This window comes from Quercus lobata, chromosome 5 (genome assembly GCF_001633185.2).
Source record: "Quercus lobata isolate SW786 chromosome 5, ValleyOak3.0 Primary Assembly, whole genome shotgun sequence".
NCBI lineage: Eukaryota > Viridiplantae > Streptophyta > Magnoliopsida > Fagales > Fagaceae > Quercus > Quercus lobata.
The window spans coordinates 54,238,677-54,248,819 of record NC_044908.1 but is presented as its reverse complement, the minus strand read 5'-3'; the positions used below and the strand labels follow the sequence as shown (position 1 = coordinate 54,248,819).

The 10,143-nt window shown below is 36.6% G+C and overlaps 1 pseudogene; it reads left to right on the top strand.

Annotated features, from left to right (window-relative positions):
• The first annotated feature begins 3,702 nt into the window (after positions 1-3,702).
• Positions 3,703-7,431, top strand: LOC115990695 (annotated as a pseudogene).
• The last annotated feature ends 2,712 nt before the right edge of the window (positions 7,432-10,143 follow it).

Below are 10,143 nucleotides of genomic sequence, written 5' to 3'. Positions count from 1 at the left end.
CTTGGTTCTGTCCAAAACTTGTAAGGATTTCTTTTTTGTACTTGGTTTCCCCATAGGCTTGAGTCCGAGGACCATGCAAGGCCTTGGTTCTGTCCAAAACTTGTAAGATTTCTTTTTTGTACTTGGTTTCCCCATAGGCTTGAGTCCGAGGACCATGCAAGGCCTTGGTTCTGTCCAAAACTTGTAAGATTTCTTCTTTGTACTTGGTTTCCCCATAGGCTTGAGTCCGAGGACCATGCAAGGCCTTGGTTCTGTCCAAAACTTGTAGGATTTCTTTTTTGTACTTGGTTTCCCCATAGGCTTGAGTCCGAGGACCATGCAAGGCCTTGGTTCTGTCCAAAACTTGTAAGATTTCTCTTTGTACTTGGTTTCCCCATAGGCTTGAGTCCGAGGACCAGCAAGGCCTTGGTTCTGTCCAAAACTTGTACTTGGTTTCCCCATAGGCTTGAGTCTTGCAAGGCCTTGGTTCTGTCCAAAACTTGTGAGATTTCTTCTTTGTACTTGGTTTCCCCATAGGCTTGAGTCCGAGGACCATGCAAGGCCTTGGTTCTGTCCAAAACTTGTAAGATTTCTTTTTTGTACTTGGTTTCCCCATAGGCTTGAGTCCGAGGACCATGCAAGGCCTTGGTTCTGTCCAAAACTTGTAAGATTTCTTCTTTGTACTTGGTTTCCCCATATGCTTGAGTCCGAGGACCATGCAAGGCCTTGGTTCTGTCCAAAACTTGTAAGATTTCTTTTTTGTACTTATCTATTTTTTGACTGTAAGCCCCTATACCAGGGCGGGGAGAGTTGGCTTGAGTCCAGAAGCCCCTAGAGATGTCTGTGCCCTTGGCACTGTAAGGCGTAGCCCCTAGCAGAAGTTTATGTCGGAGCAACAATTGTATGTCGCCGGAGACGGAGGAAACCCCGCGAACCTCTGCTTGCTAGAGAGTTTACTCCACCGCCACCTGCGCCAACGCGCAAGCCTTCCCACAGACGGCGCCAATTATAAGTACACAATTTTTAACGACCCACGGATGGGCTCATATGTAAATGGGCCCGAACAATACAATTTGTAGAGAGTGGGTTTGGAAAGGCTGGACTTTGGTCGTTGGGTGACGGTTTGGTCGGGATTTTCATGGAAGCCCGTATAAAGGTGGGTTTGGCCTGTATGGCTAAGCCTTACACGGATATGGTGTGAGGATCTATCTCCTCGGAATTAGTCCGAGGAGTGTCTCGTCCTTGTCATCCCTCTTCTTTATGAGTTCCTTCTTCTCCTTTCTCCTGGTTCCTGGGCCGATCCCTTTGTCAATGCCACGAGCTTCCCTTTTATACTAGTATTTCCTTCCCATTCTTCACCTACGTGTCCGTCTCTCCTTGGCCGGGGTGGTTACTTGTCTTGTCAATCCTCACATCAGAGTGGTTGGGAAGAGCTGGATAGCATGATATGAGTATGGGTTTGTCAGGCAATGGGCTCCACATTAAGGTGCTGGCAGCCTTCTCCCCTGCGCTCTTCCTGTACCGAATCTGTCCTTTTCTTGGGGCGTTTTATGAGATGTCGGGCGTAAAGTCGTCCTCGGCCACATCCTTGGGCCTTCAAGGAGCTTTTACTGTGTCCCTGACAATAGGGCTCCTCGGCCTGGGCTTTGGGCCCTTAATGTGAAACGGGCCGGGATTCCAAATTTCAGGCCCCACACTTTTTATTTAAAAAAGAAGTGAAATTTGGTGCAAAAATGACTTCTAAATCCCAACTTTGAGAGAGTTTCAACCTATGACGTTCGCTCCTGATAATAACTCTTTATTATCAGACCAAGACACTAATTAGTTTTTGGTGTAAGCCAGGATTGAACCCGAAATCTCTTATTCAACTATCAGAGACTAGAACCCACTTTAGTATATGTATATGATTTGCCCCGACACCAACACTTTAATTCTTTTTTTTTTTTTAACCAATTTCCTTGATTTTTTATTCATATATTTTCACTTAACATATTTCATTTCTATTTTTTATCTTTGTAAGAGATACTTACATAAGTTTTTATCGAAATTGACTTCTCATTTGATTAGGGTAACAAATTAACAATATTATGTGACTAAGCTATTGATTAATCAAAACTAATTAATTAATTTTTGTAACACAAACAATTAATTTTAATAATAAAAATTACTAAATTATTTTATAAGTTTGATCTTATGCATGCATTTTTATCCTCATTTTTTATAACCAATGAAAAGTAATTTTTTAATCTATTAAAATCACTTATTTTTCAGTACGATCAAAATTAATTGACTTTTATGTGATATGCTCATGTACATTTTAAATTATTCTTCAATTGATGAGAAGTAATTTTATGGAAAACTCATTTCCTCTTTCTTGTGTGTGTTTATTTCTTAAAATTTAGGTTAAAAAAAAAAAAAAAACAAAACAAAACAAAAAAAACCTTGTATATGCTTAGAGTGTGAAACTTCTAAATTTTGAAATGACAAAATTTCCTATCAAGGCCCAATTTAATGTGATATTTGCCATAATGAGATATGATTTTTCTCCTTTAAACTCCTGTTTGCAGTTTTAACTTGAAATTTGGAGTTTCGAGGGCTGGGAAATTGAGCTTTTACACTATACATTCTCAAAGATTTGCTTCGATCCCATCTCTTAATTGGCAGATTATTGCAAACATCTCTTGCTAACGATTTTGTTCATTGTGATTTAAATTGGGTTTTCATAGAAGCAATATCTTCTATCTCTGGCTCATATAAATTTTGAGCCATCCAATCAATTAAATCTATCATAGTCGAATTAGAAAGCTTTAAGAGTGAACTTTCTTGAAAAGGTTGCATTCAGCGGGTAATAAAATCTACAGACTTTCCACATGAAGATTTTGAATCTTGATTCAGAAAAGCAAATTTTAATTAAGACCCCATAGGCTTTTTTTCTTCCTTATAAAGCCCATCGTCTATGTTTGTAATTTTGCTAATTACCAAATACCAAATACGGTATTCTGTTATGACATTTTTAAGTTAGGCTAAAGTGTAAAACACGCTCCTGAAGTTAGGAAGTTTTTGAATTATATAATCTGAAATTTTATATTTTAGATTTTATTTTTTAAAGTTTTATTTGAGAGAGTTTTAATAAATGGCGTCCGCTTCTGATGATGTTTTTTATTATCAGACTAAAATATCAATCAGTTTTATTTCGTTTGCATTAGCAGCTCTTTTGTCCGTATTTTTCGTTAAGTGACACATAAAATAATGCAATGTGATTCCTAACAAAATGACAATTAATAGAACATATAGATGGAGAGATTATTGATGCAAATAAAATATAACTCCATGGATAACATTCAAATTTTAAAACTTTAAAATATAAAATTCAAAAATCCCAAGATTTTAGGGTGTAGTTTGCGGTTTTAAGTTTTTAATCATAGAGGTTTTATTTTTTTCCTTAAAAAAAAAAAAAAAAAAAAAACTTTATTTTGGGCATTTTAAAAAAATGACACTATTTATTTATTTATTTTTAAAAAAAATCAATCCCGCCCTATTGATATTGTACAGAATTTTTTTTTTTTTTTAAATGGCAAGTTCTCTATATATTATAATAATAATAATAATATATCCATCCATTTACCTTTCATTCTAATTCTCATACACTTCCTCTCAGCAAAAAAAAAATAATAATAATTCTCAGACACTCCCAAACCAAACCCTAGAAATCCCAATACGACAATGGCTCGAAAAAGAGGACGGAAGAAAAAGGAGTACCAGAACTGGCTGGATCTCCCTAAAGACATGACGATGTCGATTCTCTAGAGGCTGGGCGCAATCGATATCTTGGAGAGCGCCCAAAAGGTGTGCATGCTGTGGCGCAATATCTATAAAGACCCTTCCATGTGGCATGCGATTGGTATGCAGAATCTCGGTGACCTCCACAACATGCCCTACGACCTCGAGATAATGGGTCCGATTGGATTGAGCTTATTTTTGCTAAAACTGAAAACTGAAATTGAAAACACTGTAGCGAAATATTTTTTAAATATGTGAATAGTACCGTGGGACCCATTTTTAATAAAAAAATTGTGAAAAGTGGAATTTGTGGGTCCGTAAACAGTGCACAAATGTACTGTTCACACTGAAAAAGTCCACATATACGGCTGCACAGTAACTGATCACTCTTGAAACGCGAGAAAAAAAAAAAAAAAAAAAAAAGGGAGGTGTTTGCTGTGTTACTGTAGCGTGGGTCCCACGCGGAAAATGCAAACGCGCATCAGCAAGAAAACGTCCAGCCCAAACGCCCTCAATGTGCATTCACACCATCGATCGCAGTTGCGGCCAGTTGCGAGATATCAACATCGAGTACTTTGGCACCGATGAACTCCTCATCTACATCACCCAAAGGTATATATATACATCTCGATTGTTGATATTTCTGTTTAATTTATTATTATTTGGTTCTAGTGTTAACTTAACTGGTTGGTTGAATAAGAGATTTGGGTTCAATTCTTGTCTACATAAAAAATTAATTAATGTGTTGGTCTAATCATAAAGATCAAAATCATCAGAAGCGGACACATTGATAGAAACTCTATACCCAAAAAAAAAAAAAGCGAAAAGCCACTTTTAGTCCCTACATTTTCAAGTGATTTCCATTTTAGTTCCTACATTTTATTTTTACCGCTTTTAGTCCTTATCTTGAAAAACGCCTCTCGTTTTGGTCCCTGCCATTATATCAGAAACGAAAATTGCACAGTTGGCAAACGGCATGCACTGTTGGCCTGACGTGGCCATTAAAAAAAATAATAAAAAAAAATGCCACGTTAGCATTTAAATTAAAAAAAAATTAATTTATTAATTTTAACTAAATAAAAAAAAATTAAAAACAGAATTAAAAACTAAAAATTTCATGAATTTAGATCTAAGTGTGTCTTGAACAAGAACATAAACCAAAATCTAAGAACACAAACCCAAAAATTAAAATCTAACATTGAACCACCTGCATCCACTGAACACCATCCACAACCGAACCAACACCTCATGACCCACCGGCAACCCGTAAACCCCAAAAAAGGATCTCGAAACCTAGAACCCACAAAACCCGAAACCCACACAACCACCAGCATTGAACCACAACAACCCACATCGAAAATTCAGACCCGCACAGCCAACATCACAGTCAAAACCCATCAAACTCACACAGCCACCGAACCCACAAAACCCAAAATCCGATACAACCAACCAACCACTGAACCCGAAACAAACAACCAACCAAACAAACCCGAAACCCACCGCTCCATTACTGGAAATTCCAAAACCGAAATAACCAACCCACACCGATTCAAAGAAGCCTTAGCCACCGTACACATCCCAGCACCACCGAAACAACCAACCCATACCGATTCAATAGCCCAGACCAATTCAAACCCACACCCTTTCAACAGCCCACACTGATTCAACAACCCATAGATGATTCAAACCCACACCGATTCAATAACCCACAGCCAATTCAAACCCACACCGATTCAACATCCCAATCACCAAACCCATCTCAAAAATAGGAAAAAAAAAAAACCAACAATGAGCAAACCCACCACCACCTGTTTGAGAGATTGAAAAAAAAAAGTCATTGCCGATCTACACTGTCTGAGAGAGAGTGATGTTTGATTTGAAAAAGCAAGGTTTGAGAGAGGGAGAAGATAGAAAATGGTAGGCAAGAGAGAGATGAGATAGAGATTTTTTTGTTTGGATTGATTGTGTTGTATTTTTGGATTGATTTGTTACTATGAGGCTTTTAGGATTTGATGATATTGCTATTTTTGAGAAAACGGTGATTTTGAGATTTTTAATTTTTGGATTTTAATTTTTGGGTTTGTGCTCTTGTTCAAGACACACTTAGATCTAAATTCATGTAATTTTTAGTTTTTAATTCTATTTTTAATTTTTTTTATTTAGTTAAAATTAATAAATTAATTTTTTTAATTTAAATGCTGATGTGGCATTTTTTATTATTATTTTAATGGCCACGTCAGGCCAACAGTGCATGCTATTTGCCAACTGTGTAATTTCCGTTTCTGATGTAACGGTAGAGACCAAAATGAGAGGCGTTTTTCAAGATAGGGACTAAAATGGAAATCTCTTGAAAATGTAGGGACTAAACGTGGCTTTTCGCCAAAAAAAAAAAGTTTATTGTTAAGTTTAAAATACATATACTTGTTTTTATTATGTTTTTTGTATTTTAATTAATGTTATAATAATAAAATGTATGAACCCACATGTTTAATCGAGTCAATTGTTGGTTCTATTTTGATAACTATGCAAAGTAATCCTAAAAAACTAATAGAAAGGGAATTATTAAAAGAGTTGGCATCACATGTCACATATGCTTTTTTTTTTTTTTGGACCACTTGAACAAAGGTCTCAAGTGTTCGGGTTTCAACTCAGACTCAGCAACAGTTAGCTCTACTCTGTTAAGCAACATATGTATCTTCTTTGTTTTCTATAGAGTGGTTACAAACTAGGAATAGTTTGATTGCTTTTGATATTTGGTTAAGCTTTTGCTTATGCTGTCAGCTGACACATGGTCACAAGTACTTGTATTGATAGCTTCAAATTCAGGTAGGAAGCTTGGATGATTTGGCCTAGAGAATATTGCCAATCAGATATGTTGTTTTCTTATTCTTTGAACAATTTTTCTATGTACAATATAGAAAATAAACAGTACACCAAATTTCTTTGATGACTTACTGCAGTTCACAATCTATATGGTGGGTTCAAGCTATTTGTCTCCAATATTGAATTTGCAGAGCAAAATTCTTCCATAATTTTGTGTTTACTTGTCTGTGTTGTCTCTTTATGGCTGCTGGTTCATTTTTTATTACATCCTTGATATTTTTGCAGAACAAGTCAGCTTAGACGCCTTCATCTTGTATGTTGCTATTACAATACGGATAAGAAATTGAGTGAATTGGCTGCAAAACTTCCACTATTGGAGGAGCTGGACATGACAATTTCTTCATTGTCAGAAGAATCTTTGGAAGCTTTTGGGCGCTGTTGTCCTCTTTTGAAATCACTAATATGGAACCAGCTTTGGGATGGACGCCCTCCCATTCACATAGAGGGTGATCAGGAGTTTGATGATGAAGGCGAGGCACTTGCTATTGCAAAGAACATGCCCGAATTGCGCCACCTCCAGCTTATTGGAAATAAGGTGACAAATGATGGCTTGCAGGCCATACTTGATGGTTGTCCTCACCTTGAGTCACTTGACATAAGGAAATGTTTCAATATCACTCTCTCAGGAAATTTAGGAAAAAGATGTGCTGAACGGATTAAAAACTTGCGGCATCCCAATGATTCCACTCATGACTACGGATTCATGGCAGAAATTTCTGATTATGGATCTTTTTGATGAAGATGACTTAGGAGATTTTTATTTTGACTACTAGTTCTTTAGTATTATTATTTTTTAAGAATCTGAAATTGTAGTTTCTAATCAACTAACATAACCTATCCATGCGAATGCCATTCAGCATGTCTTATGACTTTTGAAAGGGGGATAAATAGAGTAAAAAAAAATGTGTATAACCTCCTAGTTGGATTTATTTTTAAAAAGATTTTGGATCCATCGTGTGACTAATTTGTATGTCAAGTAAATTCCATGGTGCCTACTATGCTTCGTTATCTATCTATTAATCTTTTGTTCAATTTCATTTAATAAGCAACCTGGTGAGACTTTTGGCTTTTGGGTTATGTGACCTACAATAACTTCCCATAGTGGTTGCCTTATTCCATATAGCCTTAATATATTTACATTTTATTTAAAAGAAACATATCATACATTTTAATTTTAAAGGAATCGGTGTTTTTGTTTTCAAAACAATGTGAAAAAAAACTTTATACAAGTGTGTTGAAAAACTAATTTTTTAGGTAACTTATAATGCAGAAGTGTGTATGGGTATTTGGGTATGAGTATCAATTTTTAAGAAAAAGTTGTTTTTAGTGACACAATGTGAGGTTTGCATTTTTCCAAATATTTACGGCGCTGTAAATAATTGGCATGGAGTGTTTTTAGAATGTTTATTTCAAATATTTTAAAATTGAAAATTGTATTCTGAAAACTCTATATATTAAAAGTATTTCCATTTGAAAATGTATTTAGCATTACTAAAAAGTAATAAGTCACTTTATCTATTTTACATTACCACTTTAATAATACATCTTACCTATTAAGGGTGTTTGAATTTTAATTCCTAAAGTTTTGGAGTGTTTAGATTTTACATCCTAAAGTTTTAGAATTTAGGGTGTAAAATCCAAACACTCTTTAACTTTAGGGGGTAAAATTCAAATTCTGAAACGTCAAGATGTAAAATCCAAACAGCTCAAACTCAAGGGGCTAAAATTCAAATTCTGAAATTTTTGGTATAAGATATAAACACCTTTAAACTTTAGGTGTATAATTTGCAATTTACCACCAAAAAAAAAAACTTTAACAACACACCTTACAAGCTGATGATGCACGGAAAATCAGTAGGCTTAACGCTCCGAGCTTCAATGATCTAGTAATTGCTTGAAAGGCCTGAAAAGGAAAACACACGATCAAAGGTGACCGGGGCGGACTGGCCAAGAACCCTTCGATGCTTAAGTTAGTTTCTCTCTTAAATTCTGAAGTTCTAACTTTTTGGGAGTTGTCTCAAACTTACCTTCATTTAATGTGAATGGTTTATATAGTGTGTTCTTGAAGCGGTTACTTATCTCGTAACTTCTCCTATATTTGAGGAAGTCAAAAGGTTCAGGATTAACTTCCACAACCGCTATAGGAGTTAGAATATGCAATCTTATCTTCTATAAATGTCGTTGGAAGTTAAGTACTTAGTAGGAAGTTATAGCGATGAACCAGGATTTTACTCATGCCTCAAAATAACAACACATGGTTCAACTCATTAGCCCTTGTAGATAAATCTCTCTAGAATTTTTCCCAAGTGTCGGGGGTCGTCTAGGTGCTTTACTCATGGACGACCCATATGCCTATGGATGACCGTCCTATTGCCTATGGATGACTGTCCTATTGGGTATAACCTCTTGTCTTCTTGACCTAGACGACTCTTATGGACGAATTGGAGTTGGTTCAATTTTCAGTCCACCATCTGTTGCCCCCTTGTCCAAGGGTCGTCCAGAGCACTGTAGAGTTTGTTGCTATTCTTTGGACGTGTGTTTTTATGTCAGTGGTTAGATACCATGTCACGTGTCATGACTTCATTGGTGATCGATCGCATCGATTTAACTTTTTGAGGAATATGCCACATGTCACTCTCTGGTTGGTCACGTCATTTCAGATGCCAAATTTTGCTATCTATAAATAGTAAAATTCCTTTCCTACCCTTCACATTTCCAAAATTTTCTCTCTTGACATTCGTCATCCAGTGCCTCATCTAGAAGTATTTCTACATCCTTAATCCTCTTCCGACTAGAGCTAGGTATTCTCCTCATCCTCGTTCTTAGGTTTTCCTTCAAATTTCAAGATATCTGAGGTTGTAGTTTCTTCATTCAATAATAGTGTAGATAAGGCTATAGACGAGTATCATGACTCCTCCAGTTATAGTGGTTCTAGTAGTAGTAGTAGTAGTAGTGGAGGGAACACCATAGACGAGGAATACACCTCTGGTGTTCCAGGGGTTCCTCTAGAGGTTTTCCAGGAGCATCTAAGGAAGAGGGCAGCTTTCGGGTCTCAAGCTGGTACTTCAACGAATCCCCTCCTTTAGACAAAGTAGATATAGTGTACAGTTGTGCTATAGGCATCCCTTCTAAAACAAATGAAAGGAGAATTACTGCACTTAAGAGATAATACCAAATCCTAGACGATCTTAACCCTAGGTTAGCCATCCGTGGGGAATTGCGTTGTAACCCTCGTTTTAGGATAGGCGTCTATGAAGCTTACCTTTTAGGGGGACTTAGGTTACCCCTTAATGCCTTCGCTAGGGAATTACTCACTAGGTTAGGTTTAGGAGTGCGTCAGTTTAATCCCAATGCATGGAGACTAGTCGTCTCTATGCAAGTTTTGTGGAGGGAAATATTTGAAGGGGATCGTCCTCTCACTATGGACGAGTTCCTCTTCTACTACAAACCCTAAAAAATTAACCAATCCCTTAGCTTTTATCAATTCACAACTAGGGGTAA